Source organism: Sphaeramia orbicularis, chromosome 9 (genome assembly GCF_902148855.1).
Source record: "Sphaeramia orbicularis chromosome 9, fSphaOr1.1, whole genome shotgun sequence".
Classification (NCBI taxonomy): domain Eukaryota; kingdom Metazoa; phylum Chordata; class Actinopteri; order Kurtiformes; family Apogonidae; genus Sphaeramia; species Sphaeramia orbicularis.
Window position 1 is genome coordinate 4,384,374 of NC_043965.1, and position 18,211 is coordinate 4,402,584.

The window sequence follows — 18,211 nt, forward strand, 5'->3', positions numbered from 1 at the left end:
ATCGTGTGGTCAAAACGAGCCCAAAAAATCTAAAATAATATGAAATTCCTGTTTAGATCTCAGTGCTTTTGTCAGGAAATCAAACAGAAGCCCGGTGCCTTTTCCTCTAAACTAGCAGTGGGCGATCAAATCCAAATATCGATAGTATCGACAACCAAGTCAGTATCGGTATCGGATCGATACTAGCGTGGTGAGGTCGATACTTTAATTCCAGTTTTTACTTGTGCACATTGCTGCTGTTTCATCAAAGAGGCGACAGTCAGGGTCGCTGGATTCGCTGCTTCTGTCTCACGCTTTGCATCTTCTCCCTCCTCTTGTGTTTTGATGTTGTACCGTCACATGACACAGCAGCCGCAAAACAAACAAACAAACCGCCGGCTCAGGTGGCCCCCGCCCACCAGCACACGCACACACACGCACAGACCGAGAGCCTGAGACACTGAGCAGAAGAACGAATGGAAGGCAGCGCCATGCGGTCATATTTTCAGCCGAAAATCAGACAACAGCCAGATGAACTAGAAAAGCACTCAGAGAGCGCAGACCTCCACCAAGACAGATCTGCCCCACACCCCCCACCCCAATCACCACCAAAATTTAATCATTTCTTCCTTGTGTCAGTATCAACATTTCCTGAAAATTTCATGAAAATTCGTCCTAACTTTTTGAGTTATCCTGCAAACAAACAAACACGCAAACACATAAAGCAAAGTGATCACAATACTTCCTGGCAGAGGTAATAATTTGTAAAAAGGCTGTAAGGTACAGATAATTCCAATAAAATTTTTGTATTGCAGTTTTCTGAACACTATGTGAAAAAACTGCTTTAGTTTGTTTTCTGGTGTTCATTTTGTGCACTATGGTAACTTCAGAAAAACAGTGACATGACAGACATGACAGTGTACGGGGAAAAATTGTTTTGTTACTGTTCTATTGTTTCTGAAAAGAAACTTATTTTGATTATAAAGTATTTTCTATTGACTTATAAACTTTGCCCTAGTTCTGTCCAGGGTTTTAAGTATTCAAAAATTAAAAAGGAAACATCGCAAAACACTTAAAGGTCATGACAATTAATTGAGATTTAGCAATTCGATCATGCATCCACCTTAATTATTGAAATGAATCAGTATCAGTATCAATATCGGCGATATTAGTCCTGTATTTACTTGGTATCACATCAATACCAAAATACGCAGTATCACACACCACTAGTGAAGATGTCATTTCCTCCTCCAATCAAAACCAATAACTAAATCATAGTATGACTGTGTTTGAACTTTTTACTAACTTGAAAAAACTTATTTTGATTATAAAGTATTTTTTATTTAATTAAAAACTTTGCCCTTATTCAGTCCTGGCTTTTAAGTATTCAATAATAAAAATGGAAACATCGCAAAACACTTAAAGGGTCATGAAAATTAACTGAGATTTAGCAATCGGTGATGCATCCACCTTAATTACTGAAACGTATCGGAATCTGCGATATTGGTCCTGTATTTACTTGGTATCGGATCAATACCAAAATATGCAGTATCACACACCACTAGTAAAGATCTCATTTCCTCCTCCAGTAAAAACCAATAACTAAATTCATAATGTGACTGTGTTTTGAACTTTTTATTAACTTGAAAAAACTTATTTGATTATAAAGTATTTTTCACAAAATGTTTGGGAAGGGATGCTTCTCGGACCAAAAAGAGTTGTTCGAGGTGCTCTTTGGAAAAAGGGATTCACAAAGTATTTATCACACTGGAAGCAAAATCCAAGGCACTCTCTTTCAGCATTAAAATGCCTTTATTATCATGGCATGGTCATATCTAGACCTAAAAAACTTCAACGCGTTTCGGCTTCAAGCCTTCATCGGGAAGTCAAAAGTCGTTTTTTGACTTCCTGATGATAATAAAGGCATTTTAATGTTGAAAGAGAGTGCCTTGGATTTTTCTTCCACTGTAATGAAGTATTTTTACTTAATTATAAACTTTGCCCTAGTTCTGTCCTGGCTTTTAACTATTTAATAATAAAAATGGAAACATCACAAAACACTTAAAGGTCATGAAACTGAGATTAGCAATTCGATCATGCATCACCTTAATTATTGGAAAAGTATCAGTATCAGTCTCAGTATCGGTACTATTGGCCTTGTATTACTTGTATCGGATCAGTACCAGCTCATGTAGTATCGCACACCACTACTCTAAACTGTTTTTAGTAAAGTTTGCCTGTTTGTTTCGGGGGTTAAGTCACAGTCTCATTGTTTTCCGCTGATATCCAAAAGGGCTAGAAGGCACAGGTTCGCAGATTAAGGCTGGGGGATTCTCTTGACCTTTCAGCCAAAGCCTGCTGTTTGAGGTGTACAAACATAATTAGATCTGATCGTCCTGTTGCTTTCTAATCTTTGCCTGGATCAATTTTTTTTTTTTTCTCTCCCCTCCTCTGCAAATCGCTGTGGTTCATTAGAGGCGTTTAAGATGTGGAGGGCACAGGCTAATGACAAGAGCTAGCGAGGGTTGAAATAATCCTGTTGTTTCCGACGCTTCCACATGATGCCCACAACTGTTGCGTAGTTCGCTTTCAAGAAGACCCCCCGTTAATGAGGCGGATGGCCTCCCAAAGTCGCGTTTTTTTTAACGTATATCACTGTAGAAAAAAAAAAAAAAAAAAAGAAAAAATGACGTGCTTTCCCAGTTAATGTAGTCACCAATTCACAGTGACATTTGCCATTAGCTCCATGCTGAATTCGACCGGCAACAAACGCAGAAGAAAAAGCTCAAATCATTCCCAATTAACGGAGGCATCAAACAGTGAAAATCCTAGCAGGAGATTTTACGGGCAGTGCACGGAGAAAGGTCAGGCTCCAGTGGAACAAGGCAAAGTCACAGGATTTATTAGAACTAATGAGCGCTTTCGTTAGACCAAATTAACGCCGGTACACAAGCAAAAAAAAAAAAAAAATAGAAAAGAAATAATAAATAACAGTGTCTGAGCGTAGCATTTGTTTTGTGACACACCCATAAACACACGTCGTTGACTCAGTGACTGACCCAGACTCGGCTTTAAAATTAATAACGTCCTCTGAATACACCGTCAAACTGAACCGTGATGCAGATGCTACAAGACCCAAGCATTTATTAAAAAAAAAAACAAAAAAAAAAACTCTAAAAAATTGGGTTTAAATGTCTGCGTGGAACCAAAACTTAGAAAGTTAGGGTTTGAAAAAATGTGGGGTTTTATTTTTAGTTTTTCCCAACGCTAAAACAGGGTATGTACAGGTTTAATGGAGCTGAATTTAAGACATTTTAAGATGTTTTTCAAGGCGTCTTTAAGCAAATTTCAGTCCTTCCATTCACATAAATATCAGTCCAACAGGGTTAATAGTTATTGTGTTGAACCAGTGTTAGCCATGTGTCAATCAACTAATGTTACGTTTCCATTTGTCCATGACTAATATTGTAAAGAATACAAAAAAAAAAAAAGCACTAAAATATACCAAAAAAAAAGCTAAAATATACTGTAAGGAACAAAAAAAAAAGACTAAAATTATCTCTACCCATCAATGACTGTTGGAGTTATACACCACCATGCACAAAACTACACTAAAATGCACTAAAAAGACAAAACAAATAAAAAAATCCACAAAAATGAATAAATGAATAAATAAAACCCCAAAAAATGCACTAAAATATACCAAAAAATATGCTAAAATACACTCTAAGGAATAACAAATAGACTAAAATTATGAGTTATATGCCAAAATACACAAAATACACTAAAATGCACTAAAAAGACAAAACAATAAAATAAACCACAAAAATGAATAAATGAATAAATAAAACCCAAAAAAATGCACTAAATATACCAAAAAATATGCTAAAATACACTCTAAGGAATAACAAATAGACTAAAATTATGAGTTTTATGCCAAAATACACAAAAATACAATAAATGTACTAAAAAAGACAGAACAAATAGGCTAAAATACACAAAAATGATCAAAAATCCACAAAAGCATGCTATATTGCACAAACAAGTTATCTGTGAGTTTCATGAAACCAAATTTCTGACTTTTTCAGACACTTTTCTTGTCGTATTTGGTCAAATATCAAATGTTTGATTCACATAAATATCAGTCCAACAGGGTTATTAATAGTTATTGTGTTGAACCAGTGTTAGCCATGTGTCAATCCACCAATGTTACGTTTCCATTTGTCCATGACTAATATTGTAAAGAATACAAAAAAAAAAAAAAAGCGCTAAAATACCAAAAAATATGCTAAAATATACTTTAAGGAACAAAAATAGACTAAAATTATCTCTACCCATCAATGACTGTTGGAGTTATACACCACCATACACAAAACTACACTCAAATGCACTAAAAAGACAAAACAAATAAAATAAAATCCACAAAATGAATAAATGAATAAATAAAACCCCAAAAAACACTAAAATATAGCAAAAAATATGCTAAAATCCTAAGGAACAACAAATAGACTAAAATTAACTAAATTACAGACAAAAAAAACTACATTACAAAAACAAAGTTTAATGAAGCCAAAGCTCTGACTTTTTAAGACATTTTTCTTCTCGTATTTGGTCTAATATCAGTTACATTGACATTAATATCAGTCCAACAGGCCTCGTAGTTATTGTGTTGAACCATCTGAACCATGTTTACATCCACTAACGTTCCATTTCCATTTGTCTATGACTAATGTTGTAAAAAAAAAATACACAAAAAACAAAAAATGCACTAAAATATACCAAAAAATATGCTAAAATACACTCTAAGGAACGACAAATAGACTAAAATTATCTCCACCCATCAATGACTGTTGGAGTTATACACCAACATGCACAAAAATACACTAAAATGCACTAAAAAAAGACAAAACAAATAGGCAAAAACCCACAAAAAAATCAAAATACACAAAAATATGCTATATTTCACAAACAAGTCATCTATAAGTCTGATAAAGCCAAATTTATGACTTTTTAAGATATTTTTCTTGTCATCTTTGGTCAAATTCCAGTCCTTCCATTCATATAAATATCAGTCCAACAGGCCTCATAGTAATTGTGTTGAACCATCTGACCCATGTTTACATCCACTAATATTCCATTTCCATTTGTCCATGACTAATGTAAAAAAAAAAAAAAAAAATCACTAAAATATACCAAAAAACATGCTAAAATACACTGTAAGGAACTACAAATAGACTAAAATTACCTTTACCCATCAATGACTGTTGGAGTTACATGCCAACATACACAAAAATACACTAAAATGTACTAAAAAAGACAAAACAAATAGGCTAAAATACACAAAAATCGAAAATCCACAAAAGCATGCTATATTCACAAACAAGTTATCTGTGAGTTTCATGAAACCAAATTTCTGACTTTTTCAGACATTTTTCTTGTCGTATTTGGTCAAATATCAAATGTTTGATTCACATAAATATCAGTCCAACAGGGTTATTAATAGTTACTGTGTTGAACCAGTGTTAGCCATGTGTCAAATCACTAAAGTTACATTTCCATTTGTCCATGACTAATGTTGTAAAAAATCGTGGTGTGAGGTCTGGTGAATGCGGAGGGTATTCAACGAAACCCCTCCGTCCAATCCACCTGATTGTCCAGTTCTCCAGACCTCACACCACTAGACTGTTTTTATGGGGACACCTAAAAGACAAAGTCTACGCTATGAGACCTGCAACAGTCGCTGAATTGAGAGCAGCCATTGAACGTGAACGTACGCAGGGGTGTAGAATTGCGTAGGGACACTGTTTACGCCCCAGTGAATTCATGTTACTGACTTGACTTTTCCCTGGAGTCTCTGTGCTTTATCACCTCACAGGTTTTCCCTGGATCATCACAGGTTTTCCCAGGATCATCACAGGTTTTCCTATTATCATCTCTGGACCTGCTGCTGTGGTCCTGCCTCTCTCCACCTTCATCATCATCACTCACTTATCCATATAGTTACATAGTGTTTATTATACTGTTCTATACATGTTCTAGTTCAGTTATCTGTGCATGTGTCTCCCCTACCTCCCCCTCTCCCTCAGTCTCTCTCTATCGCTCTCTCTTTTTCTCCTCCTTTACTCTCTCTCTTTAACCCAAACTGGTCCAGGCAGACGTCCATCCTTCAGGAGTCTGGGTCTGCTCCAGGTTTCTGCTGTTAAAGGGAAGTTTTTCCTTCCACTGTCACCAGTCATAAGTGTTTGTTCCTGGAGGATTCTGTTGGGTTTCTGTAAACTGGTTTAAAGTTTGATTTGATTTGATCTATCTCTCTTTAATGTGAAGCACTTTGTAACATGTTGTTTTAAAAAGTGCTATATAAATAAAGCTTTACTTACTTAATAAGCGCCTACTTTACAGTTATTTAAAGTGTGTATACATTTTTTGGGACACCCTGTATAACGTATACCTACTCCATAAATATGTACACAGAAGTGTGTAATCATAATATGCACACATACAGTATGTGATCATTGTCTTTTCAGTGTGACTGCTCTTAGCCTTCAGTCTTTGAGATCTACAGATTCCAGGTATTTGCTCCATTTCAAAACATATTTTTACCTCCGCCAAGGAGGTTCTGTTTTTGCCAGGGTTTGTTTGTTTGTCTGTCCGTTAGTGTGCAACATAACTCAAAAAGTTATGGACAGATTTGGATGAAATTTTCAGGGTTTGTTGGAAATGGGATAAGGAAGAATGATTAAATTTTGGTGGTGATCGGGGTGTGGGGGCCCCCGGGGGGGGCCACTGATCAGCCTTGGTGGAGGTCTGCGCTCTCCGAGTGCTTCTAGTTCTGTCTTGTCCTCCATCCTATATGACATTCTTTTATATGCTGCTACTTTTCCTACTTCCATCATCCACTCATGGAACGGAGGTTCTCCATATTTCTAATTAACCCTCTGGTATCCAGGTGCGCTTTTTAGGCACACTTCGCACTTTGTGTTAAAAACTTCATATTATTTTTCACAATTTAAATCAGGTTAGAATTCAAAAGTTGTTCATTTGTGCGTGATCTTTGAAATTCCGGCCACCAACTAAAGTTTGCACATTGTAAACAAAAGAAAATTATAAGACTAGCATCTCTCAATCAGTCAAACTTTATTTCTATAGCACTTTTCATACATGGTACATGTAGCACAAAGTGCTTCACAACAAAACCCCCCACTATCCCGCGGTTGCAAATAAAAATACAAGCAACAGAGTATAATTTACAGTAAGGGTTTAAGTAAAAGCTAGACTAAAAGATAAGTTTTAAGTTAACTTTTAAAAATATGAACACTCGCAGCGGACCTCAGGTCCTCAGGTCGGCTGTTCCATAGTTTGGGGCCATAAAAGCTGAATGAGGCCTCACCATGAGTCTTAGTGTGGACTCTCGGAACAGTTAAGAGGTTACTACCTGAGGACCTGAGGGTCCGAGAGGGCTCATATGTTAAAAGCAAATCAGATAAATAATAGGGCTAAGACCAGGCCTGGACTGGCTAATCGGGAGGACCGGGACAATTCCCGGTGGGCCGGTATAATATTTGGGCCGCGAGGGCCGGAGTTCACTTTAAATATGTATTTAATATTTTATTTATTTATTTATTTTTTGGGGGCTGGTGTTCAGTCATAGCACTGAGTTGACCACGTAATCTGCGGCTGCTGTTCCTGGGCCACACCCCCTCTACTAGTAAACTGTTTGTTTTCTTCCTGTTTTTTTTTTTGCGGACACACCGTGACCTGGCGTAACATCTCCTTGCATACGGTTAGTAGCTCTGTACTGTAGCTGTGGAGCTTTTACGATCTGTGCTCTGTAGGCTGTGGATGGTCAGCTGTGTTTGCTGTTTGAAACATGGATAATAGAAAGAGCAAGGGTGGTGTGGAGAAGGAAGAATGAAAAAGAGGAAAGCTCTGGAAGCAAACGCAGCCAAATGTGACAAAATCTGCAACTTTTTCACAAAAACGACCTCCCGGTTGGAAACAACTAATAAGGACGATGAACCGGGTAAACCACCTTTCAAGTTAGTTAATTATCGAGTCAGTGAATTATGTGGCATTGTGACGTGGAACATAACGTTATGTCATTTAAATAATAGTTTGATGCGACGCCACGAAAGTGGGAAACTTTGTCTTGTAGCTTCTCAGATTCAGAAACCAGATCCAGCACCTGCCATGAGCCCACAAGTCCAGAGTGGGCAGGTAGGACTGCTCAGAGAGGGAAGAGATTAGAAGAAATAGACTACAATGAAGAGTATGGTGTAGGCCTGTTCAATATGAAAGGTGCTCTGAGATGCTCCAGGATTCAGCACTACATGAATGAAACTGACACCAAGGCTTTGAAAATAGAAGATTTGTGCTGACAATTCTGAGCATTTTAAACTGTGCTTTAGTGTCAGAAGCAGAGCCAGGAGCCAGTAGTGATGAGGGGATTGTTCCTGTCAGGATGGAAGGAAAAGGTGAGCTGTTGGAACAGACTGTGTGAACAAGCATTAGTTCCAATAAAACCACTTTCTAGACCCAAACCATAGTCCTGACCTATTTTAATTTTTATTATTAAAAGTGAGACAGTAAATACACAAAGCCCACAACTGAAAGGCAATAGTATAAAGTCATATTAAATAAACCTGCATATTTAGCCAGTGTAAAGATCTGAACTGGTTCAGTAAGTCCAAATGTCTGTAGATATTATTTTTTATTGTGATCCAGGTGCAGGTGAGTCTAGGGAAACTGGAGGAGTGTGAAAGGGAGAGCAGAGTCTACTGATGACAGAGGAGCAGCTCAGCAGCACAACCCTGAACCACTAGGCACAAATGACACAGATGAACAGGAGTCTGTTGTTAGCTTTGATTACTTTGCTCACCCTCAGTCACAGGATACACATATTTTTTTCTTATCATCCTCATCAAACCCCTAATATCACTATACCAAAAGTTTTCAATAGCATCGATGGAACAAACCGCAAGTAAGTTGTGATGGAAATCTTTTGTTGCAGAGGATACCAAAATAATAGTTATTAGAAAGTGCAGCAAGCTTAATTTATTTATTTATTTTTTTAATTTTTAATATTTTTATACTTTAATTTCATTTCAAACATTTTAAAGGTTTGAAAAATGTTAACACTTATAAGAAAAAAAATATAGATTTTTTATTGTTGTGTTGTGAGGAATAATAATGTTGGAGATGTCAATGTGCACTCACTGTTGAAATAAATCCACATTGAAGCAACCTTTACTTGCGCTGAATTGGAAATATTTTAGAAAATACACTGAATTAGAAGGCTTTGCAGAACAGTGTGTAGACCTAACATGTAAGGTTAGAATTGCATGATTTTAATAATAATCGGTCGTGATCTAAAGTGGGCCGGTCTGAGGTATGAAACTCCAGGGCTGAAAATGAGTCTCAGTCCAGCCCTGGCTAAGACCATTAAGAGTTTTAAAAACCAATAAAAGCACTTTAAAAAAAAAAAAATAGCATCTGTCAGCCAAGTGTGCCAAAAACGCACTATTCCTTCCATTAGAACCACTGTTTTTGACCTGTAAGCCATTAAGGCATAAATCCTGCTTTTACTGATATCTGGGCTTCATTTGAGAGGTGAGGGTCTAAATTAATTCATTAACGTTGTTAATGTTGCTGTTAATCGTTGACATATGCCACGCTGCAAAAATCAAATAATATGTAATCCAATTTGTATGTAGTATTTTGAAAAAAAAAATTATATTTTGTGTTTTTTGCATCAAAAAATGTAGTGATATCATGATGAAAAGAGATCATTTAAAGGGTTAAAAAAAATCTAAAATGAATGATTATTTGATATGTATGATTAGGGCTGACCTTGATTTACAAAAATAAAATCAAATTAGAGCAGAAAAATAAATCAGTATATAATATTTAATAGTTGGATTTATAGGTGTGCATTTTACGCACACTTGGTGACAGATGCTAGTATTTTTGAACATTTGACCTAGCACCAAAAATAATAATGCAAATTAACCAATGTTGGAGTTAATCATTGACATATACCAGGATGCAAAAATCAAATAATATGTGATCCACTTTTTATGTAGTATATTGGAAATAAATATTTTTTGTTTGTTTGTTTTTTGCATTACAAACACAGCATTTAAAGGGTTAAAAAATGGGACAATTATTGAGTATTTGGTATTTTCATTTACGGCTCAAGTTGATGAAGTAGAAAAAAGTGTAAAAGAATTAAAAACAAACTGTATGAAATTTTTTTTGACATTATTCCACAAGTGTGCCAAAAAGGCCCACTTGGTGCTTAGTAAGGGCCTTGCTGGACGGGATCCCAGAGGGTTAAAGGTGTTTTTAAATCTTTTTTTGGTTTGTTTTATTCCTGAATAAAAACCACCAGAGCCTCCTTCATTCTTCTCATGAATCCTGAGCCCTTGAATAACGGAAAGGGGACATTTATTGAGATATTCAGATGAATTCTCTGGCCCTCGTCTTCCTACCCTCTGAAATGATAGAGGTCTGAATGGAAACATGTAACGGAGATTGGCTGTGACAGCGGTGAAATGAGGCTAACCAGGATCCTAATGAGGAAATGCAGCCATGTTCCCTCTGCAGGAACAGCACACAGTCGGACTTCACAAAAAAAAAAAAAAAAAAACCTAAGAAGCAGAAACTGACACAGTGGCAGCGTCGAACTGTGGAACATCTACAACGGTAAGAATATGATTAGTCGCTTTTCCATCGACCCTCAAATTGCGCGAATATAACTTGAGCATAAAAATGTACCTAATGGAAAAATGACAACTTTGCCAAAAGTCTCATTTAAGTCACTGATATTAAAATATACTAATGTCCCGATGAAGTCTATGCTAGTCCACAGCATCATTTATTTTTTCCTAATTTTATGAGGATGATGTATGTACACACAGTGGCCGCTTTATTAGGTACACCAATATACCCATAAATATTAATTTTTAAGACAACTTTTAATGTTCACATCCCACAATTTAAACACTAAAATCTGTTTCTGCCCTTCACACTTTCAAAAGAGGCTTCTTACTTTATTTTAATGCGTTTCAGGGGGATTATCAATTTGGGTTTTTTTTTGTGTCATTGGAGGTAAAATGTCAACGTTAAAAAGTGTAAATGTTGACTTATTTATTATCCCCAAAGGGAAATTCAGTCTCTGGATTTTACCCATCCTAATACACACACAGCACCTGGCATTAGCATTAGCAATTAGCATGTAGCACACAAATGTGACAAAGAAAAACTATGAAAAGATTAAAGACAATAGTTGCTTTTCCATTGACCCTCAAACTGTGTGAATATAACTTGCACATAAAAATGTACCTAATGGAAAAACAATAATTTCTGCAAAACTCCCATTTTTCAATTAAGTTTTTGCGCTGGCAAGAGGTGTTTTTTTAGCCATAGGGCAAATGGTATATCACGCAAAACTGAAACGGAAAGACGTTTTTTTCACAATTAGAGTCAGGTGAATTAAAAAAACGGATGTTGACGTACGTTACAACAAGCGACAGAAGAAAAAACATGTCGCGGTATGTGTGGACACACCAGGAAAGCTCATCATTTTTTAATTTATTAAGAGATACAGGGGTAATATATAATAATAATAATGACTATATCTGTAAATCAACACCATATTTACATTTGTCGCCATGTTTATGGAATGACTTCTCATGTCATCTCACGATAATAAATAAACAAATCATTGTATTTGTGATTTAATGGAAGAACTGACATTACGCACTTTAGTTTTTTCGACATTTAGTAAATATCGGTAAAGTTTGGCGCAGATGTCCAATGCAAAAGCGACTAGCGACTAGTAGTGAACTGTGGACCATCTACAACAGTGAGAATATGTTTAGTTGCTTTTCCATTGACCCTCAAATTGCGCAAATGTAACTTGCAAATATAAATTTACTTAATGGAAAAACGACAATTTTGCCAAAGGTCTCATTTTTCAATTAAAAGTTTTTGCGCTGGCAAGAGGTGGTTTTTCGGCCGTAGGGCAAATGGTATATCACGCAAAACTGAAACGGAAAGACGTTTTTTCACAATTAGAGTCTGGTGAATTAAAAAAAACGGATGTTGACGTACATTACAACAAGCAAAGAAGAAAAAAACATGTCGCAGTATGTGTGGACACACCAGGAAACCTCATCATTTTTTAATTTAGTACGAGATAGAGGGGTAATATAATATATAATAATGAATATATCTGTAAATCAACACCATATTTACGTTCGTCGCCATATTTATGAAATGACTTCTTGTGTCATCTCGCGATAATAAATAAATCATCGCATTAGTGATTTAATGGAAAAACCGACATTACGCACTTCTGTTTTTCGACATTTAGTAAATATCGGTAAAGTTTTGCGCAGATGTCCAATGGAAAAGCAACTAGTGTTGTTACGTAAACAGAACCATACGAAGAATTAAAATCCACGAAAAATTCTGTGGTAAAAGTCAAGTATTAGAGTCTGAGAATTAAATGTTGTGCAATGTTTGTTTGTTCGCTGTTGTAGTCAGTTTATTTTTCTGAATGCATATTATTACTATTATTATTATTACATACTTATTTTACTTTTAACTTACTAGTGCTGTCAAATGATTAACATTTTTAATCACGTTAATCACAGGGTTGCTATGGATTCATTTCAATTAATCCCATAATTAAACAGTTTTTCTTGCTGAATTTGTAACACTATGAGTTCAGTCTTACTTCAATAGGACCTGAGTATTTCCTCCACCTCTGCCCAGTTTCTCAGTTTTGCAAAGTCCTAAACAAACCTTAGAAAAACACCAGAACATCAACACCTACAACCTCTGAAAACTAAAAAAAAAATAGTTTTTTAAATTTCACTACTTTCTAACTTTTTGTATAATTCATAGTCGTCAAAAAACAACTAATTAATCAATGAAAATAATCTGAATTTTTTTCTATTAAAAATACTTGCTCACTTAAAATCAGCCAATGAGAACCAGAACACCCCCCCCCCCCCCCCGCCCCCAAATGCATTAAAATTAAAGTAAGAAGCCTGTTTTCAAAGTGTGAAGGGCAGAAACAGATTTTAGTGTTTAAATTGTGGGACGTGAACATTAAAAGTTGTCATAAAAATTAATATTTATGGGTATATGGGTGTACCTAATAAAGCGGCCACTGTGTGTACATACATCATCCTCATAAAATAAGGAAAAAATAAATGATGCTGTGGACTAGCATAGACTCCATCGGGACATTAGTATATTTTAATATCAGTGACTTAAATGAGACTTTTGGCGAAATTGTCATTTTTCCATTAGGTACATTTTTATGCACAAGTTATAAAACAACTATCTAATTAATCAAAGAAAATAATCGGAATTTTTTTCTATTAAAAGTACTTGCTCACTTAAAATCAGCCAATGAGAACCAGAACAGCCCCCCCCCCCCCCCCAGGTATGAATGTGATCAAACCTTAATCTTCTTCTCTTGTTCTGTTCTTTTCGGTGACACTGAAGTGCTCTTTCTAGACCCTCGGGGACCTCCTCAGGGACCCATGAATATGTCTGGACCCCGTTTTGACAACTACTGTCCCTGTTCGGATAAATCAGGGCCTCTTTACTCCGTTCTGACGGGACACTCCGGATTCAAGGCAAGGCTCGACTGTGACAAGTGCTAACATTTCACTCAGACATGTCGGAGATCTGAGCGGAAGGCAGATTCCATTAGAGAACAACGGGGACGGGCCCCCTCGGTCCCTCTGGTCCTAAAGCATATGACACGGAGCCCCAGGGCAGAGGAAGGAAGTGAGCCTCACATAATCCAGAGGAGCGCTTCACAGGACCAGGACTTAATGTGGGTTAGATATTAACGACAGTCCGCTGCAGCTGTGACGTCAGCGTTCGACCACAGACCAAACAGACTCCTTCACAACAACACACAACTAATAATTCAACCTGATATCATGAACTGTGTACAGACACTTATCTCAATAAGATTTTCCTAATTCAAAAGAAATTTTTAAGAATGATCAGCTTTTCAAAGAGACTCGACTCATCTGCTCGTGTTTTCTAAAAATTCAAACCTCCCTCAGTTTTGGATGTGAATGTTTACCAGACCTGTGTCTTCATGTACGAATATGGTCACTTAACTCATGTCCTAAAGTTTTCCAGAACTTTTTTATGTTGCCTTCTGTTATTCATAATTATCCTACACAGTATTCAAGCAAATTTTATCTTCCTTTTTATCATATGTTTTCATAAAAGATGTTTCCCAGATCTAATGAAGGCAGGTTTTTAGCTAATAAGCTAATAACACAAAATGTGAAAAACCTGATGAACAACCTGAAATGTCTTACGAGATTTAAGAGTAATCGTACCAATATTCTGTCTGTTATTAAATGTTTTGTGTATTTGTAGATCCACTGTGATCTGTAAGTTATAATGCACATGTGTAAATGATAAACTGAAGCAGAATATTGTTAAAATTACACTTATTTTTTCAGTTTGTTCATGTTTTTCACATCTTTTGAAAGGATAGTTTGTAGATGTAAACCTTTCCATTTCATAATGTAAATTTACTTTTTTCGCTCTAAAACAGAGAAAAGTTTGGAGTTGACATTATATATTATTATGTCATTATTTTACTGGTTCGGCCCACTGCAGATAGAATTTAGCTGAATATGGAACCTGAACTAAACTGAATTTGACACCCCTGATATAAACAATCAAGAATGTCAAAATAATTTTAATTCAATTCCATTTAAAGTGGGCCAAACCAGTAAAATACTATCATAATAAACTATAAATAACAAAAGACATATTTTTCCTCTTTGTTTTACTGTAAAAAAAACGTAAAATTACACCAAAATGTGAACATTTACAGACTACCCTTTTACAAAATATGTGAAAAACTTGAACAAATATGAACAACCTGAAATGTCTTATGAGATTTAAGAGTAATTGTACCAATATTCTGTCTGTTATTAAATGTTTTGTGTGTTTGTAGATCCACTGTGATCTGTAAGTTATAATGCACATGTGTAAATGATAAACTGAGGCTGAATATTGTTAAAATTACACTTATTTTTTCAGTTTGTTCATGTTTTTCACATCTTTTGAAAGAATAGTTTGTAGATGTAAACCTGTTCATTTCATAAATTTACTTTTTTCGCTCTAAAACAGAGAAAAGACTGGAGCTGACATTATTTCTATATTATCGTCGGCTTCCTGATAAAACCTTCTATGTGACTTTTGGCAAATTTTACAGGAGAAACAAAAAAGTGTTTATATAACAGGAAACTGTGAAATATGACCAAAAAAATATCTGTTCCTTAAATGTTGGTATTTATGATGGAATGTAAACAACTTTCACAGGAGACTGAGATTTGAAGCTATAAAAGGGGAGATAGCAGGTTTTATTCCCAACCAAAAATGTCACTTAGCAGGTTTTATCAGGAAGCCGACGTTATGTTATTATTTTTACTGCTTCGGTCCACTGCAGATCAAATTTAGCTGAATGTGGAATCTGAACTAAAATGAGTTGGACAGCCCTGATCTAAAGGGTTCAAGCAGACACAGACATGACGAGGTTGGTTAGGGTAGGAGTCAGTAGTAGTAGTAGTACTGGGAGGAGGGGGGGTGGGGGGGTTGGCATATGGTCACATGAGAGGCACTATCACGACTGCGAGCGCCAAAGCTCTGCCTTGTGTATGATACGCACCGTGGCAACAAACATGGGTCGCGTGTTTCTGAAGCGTCTAGGTTGCACGCACGGGTGGTGGAAGGGAAGAGTAGGGGTGGGGGTGGAGGGGGGGTGGGTTACGGTTTGAGGACGTGTGACGATGGCCTGAATTGAAAAGAGCCACCTTTTGATTTGGACGAGCCCCGTTCCTGGCAGGCTGTCCGTCCATAAGGCGGGGTGGGGCCTGAGGATAATGGCAGCAGAAGGGAGAGGAGGCCGACAGCTGGCGAATTCTGCCCCAATGTTTCCATGAAAGAGGCGAGGAAATTTCAGAAGACGCGATGCCCGAACGACACGCTCGGCGGCAAAAGGGAAGATTAAAAATAAAATTAGTTAACATCTTGCCCGTTTCACCCCACGATGCACATTTCAGCACAGAGGAGGGGGTGGGGTGGGGGGATTGGCCAGTCGCTGTACAACAACAACGTTTAAAAAAAAAAAAAAAAAAAGCTTACAGTTAATTAGAAGAAGTCATGTGTCACCTCCTGAAGCTCGTTCGCTCACACAGATGTGGCCTGGAGTGTTTTAAGCCACTTTCCATCATCGCTCTTCTTCTTCTTTTCCCTGCATGCGTTTCCTGTTTTCCAATCCTAAGCATATTGTGAATCTAAAATGCAAATGACAACACCCCCCCCCCCAAAACACACACACACACACACACACACACCCCTCATTTCCTTTTTTTTCCCCTGTTTTGCGTTCTGTTTTTTTTCTACCTCCAATCACCGTGCCTCTAATGAGGTGTAAAATATGTGCATTAATGACACAAAAGTTATTTAGATCTGGGGGAGAGTTAATTGGTTTTAATGGCGGCATACATCCATCTGGTTACGTGAGACAACAAACTACTTCATCCTGACGCCTCATTAGACGTATTGTCGGTCGTTTCTTTTTCAACTGGCGTCACAAACACACAGGAATATTACTGATCTGATCATGTGGACGTCCAGACAAAACATGAGGCAAGTGTTTTATTCTGCGCATAAACACTGGATATGATAGAAGTAATAGTCAGACACTGAGGAATTCTACGTGTGTTTTTTCTATTAATAAATGAATTAATAAACTGCTATAAGTGATTAACCCTTTAAGCACCAAAGTCACAATATTGTGACAGGTGACACAACTGACTGAAACAGACCATAGACAGGGTTACCACCTCCCACCAACAGATGGCAGACATGTGACCCTTCGATCCTAACACCATGTCAGCGTATGTTTCTGTTCAAAGTGAAGAAGAAGGTGTGGTCCAGAGCTGGTTTAGTAAGTAAAGTTTATTTAGGCTGTATTCACACCTGAAAAGTCCTTTGGTCCGCTTATTTGATTCGGATCGAATGCAGACTTTATGTTTTTTCATTTGGGTCGGATCGCATCCTCATTACACTTTTTGCTAGCGGACCAAAATGCGTGAATACAAGCACGCATGTGACGAACTGCGCTGGCATTGGATAGAAAAGTCAGGGGCGGGGTGAATCAGCGATGGCAGGTGTTGATGAAAACAGACATGGAGGTCCTACATACAGTTACCATTTTCGGAATATGTATTCTATTTTTACAGACACAAATTTACGAAAATAATGTTAACTGTCAACAGCTGATTCAGAGCCAGTTTCATAATGTGGACATCTGACCAAATGTCAATGAGACCTTCAATCTCCTCATTGCTCCATGTCTGTCCACGGCTCATGGCCGCTGCTATCAGCTCTGACTACCCATGAACCTCGGCTACTTCCAGCTGCTACGGGGGCCTGTCGTGCACAAAAAGGCACAAGGTTCTTTGGTTTGTTTAGGCTTGAGGCCGGTTCTGTTCACACTAGAAGTGAACCAGCCCAGAGTCTGCTTGTTTGATTCGAATCAGAGTTCGCATGTTTGTATTCACTCCTAAAAAAAAGTCCGGACTTTCCAGGGAAACGTTTTAAATGGACCAAATGAAGTAGGTGTGAGTACACCATTAGTTTGAGTTGTGATAGACAAATGCTACTCTGCTTGGCCAAAAAGCTACTACAACTTATTGCATTTTACTTTCTATATACGTGCTTTCTATCTATCTATCTATCTATCTATCTATCTATCTATCTATCTATCTATCTATCTATCTATCTCTATCTATCTATCTATCTATCTATCTATCTATCTATCTAATTTTATGATCCTTTATCAGTAATACAGGGTGTCCCATAAGTCTCCATACATAGGAAAAATAAACGTTTCTTGACATAAACCATTTTTTTTATAATATGCTCTATATGACTGCCATTTTGGGGACGGGAACAAATTGATCCAAAACACTTCCTGTTTTTTTGAACTTGACAATAAGTTTTGCCACAGTGTCGTGTGTGATACTCGTCCCATGTTTTCTGTTAAATGCGCTTGCAACCATACGACTGCTTGCTGAACCGGCCATCAGGATGATTTCAATTCGTTGCTCTTTATTCAAATGCATTCTTTGGGTTATCTGAAATATAAAGAAATACATGTTAGAACCATATA